The sequence below is a fragment of the Atta colombica genome, unplaced genomic scaffold, assembly GCF_001594045.1.
Source record: "Atta colombica isolate Treedump-2 unplaced genomic scaffold, Acol1.0 scaffold236, whole genome shotgun sequence".
Classification (NCBI taxonomy): Eukaryota; Metazoa; Arthropoda; class Insecta; order Hymenoptera; family Formicidae; genus Atta; species Atta colombica.
In genome coordinates, this window is record NW_017259334.1 from 799,298 (window position 1) to 800,913 (window position 1,616).

At 32.6% G+C, this 1,616-nt stretch overlaps 1 protein-coding gene across 1 annotated transcript in view; it reads left to right on the plus strand.

Moving 5' to 3' along the window:
* The window catches only part of LOC108688595, a 16,077-nt gene continuing 14,461 nt past the window's right edge, over positions 1 to 1,616 (plus strand). The window contains exon 1 of the mRNA XM_018194907.1: positions 1 to 60. The gene's annotated coding sequence lies outside the window, so the exon portion shown is untranslated. The remainder of the gene's footprint in view (positions 61 to 1,616) is intronic.

Consider the following 1,616-nt stretch of genomic DNA (forward strand, 5'->3'; position numbering starts at 1 on the left):
TTCTTGTGATTCTCTTACAGTTTACGAAATCTTATTAACACTGCAAGACGCATCACATAGGTGAGTTAAAATTATTTGCATAATATAACAAATGAGGAGTGCAATAAGGGATGGAGTACCAAATAGGAAATAAAGGCTCATAACAGTCGAAGCTGAATCTTTAACATTAAGAGTGCAAGATTAATATTAAACTATTTTGAAAAATACTTAATTCCTTTACAAGTTAAGGAGCTCTTTACTTAAAAAAGTGTGTGTGTGTGTGTTTTAAATATACTTAAAATAATGTCTTAAAATAATATATAAATCAATCACAATATCTATTATTAAGTATTGCAGCATAGCAAACTACATTATAGTTCGATCATATGTCTGTCCATCTGATTGTTCATCTGCAAAATTGAACTTTTTCAAATTCTGTTTTCGACAATAAATTCGAAGACTTAGCTTCACTGTGGCAAAATATAGATTAAATCAATTGACTATAAAGGGATCGAAGGAATTAAAGTCAATGAGATTTTCAGTAATATAGGGCAGACCAAATGGTTCAACTTTTTCAAATTTTGATTTTTCGTTACATTATTTCGTTACATCAGTTGCAATGGTTAATTAATAATATGGTTTAAGTCGGTATTCAAAATCAATTCTTATATTTAAGACTGCTTTAAATATAATGTTAATCAGAGAGCTGTATTAGGATCTTAAGACATTATTTAAAATGTTCTTAAAATAAGAACGAACAATGAATACCATCCTTAGTTAAAACTTTGATTAATATCAATCATCGCATTGGCGATTGTTTTATCTTAATATATCTTGATACATGTACCGCATTTTAATGCGATATGGAGATGCCTGTTCGGTCACGTACAATATCTGGAATAAATATGTATGACATACACATTTATTCGACGTCTCATTACAATTACACGAAGCAATCGCATGAATTCATATGTATCCGTTATGCATAGAACAATGAACTGAGCATCATAGCGTCACAGCGTCACATTGAATTCATGCAAAGCAAATATCGATTCATGAAAAGTACCATATCGAAATATACTACACGGAACAAGTGATTCTATGAGTTATTCTCACGACTGGTGTCATTCGTAAGAAAAGATACTTAAATCAAGACAGATCGAGAATGGATCTGAGAAAGAAGAGTGAAGGGGGTTGCACGTGACTAGTGTTACATACGGGATTTAACAGCTAATGTAACGTTATACCATTGGTCGTGCCTTTCCGGCGCTGCGCTGCTCGGATTCAGGACAGTAGTGGTCTTGGATTTCTTGCGACAATGAAGAAAGTGATTGCGCAAAGGTTTTAAATTTCGACCAGACGACATCCACGAGCTCTCCTCTTTACGCCATCTTTCTTCGATATCAAGAAAATGTTCACATCATCGATAGAGCAATTTATGTCCATTCTTGCGTGATGCCTTACAATATCGCAGAGGGAGTACTCACGGCCGGAAATAGCGCTAAAAAACGTAAGATAGCGAAGAACTTATATTTCCCCATTGAGTGATATTTTTAACCTTTAATGATAATGCCTTAAAAAGTATAATAAAAGAAAATAATAAAAAAATCTTTTTTTAATTGCATATATATATATAT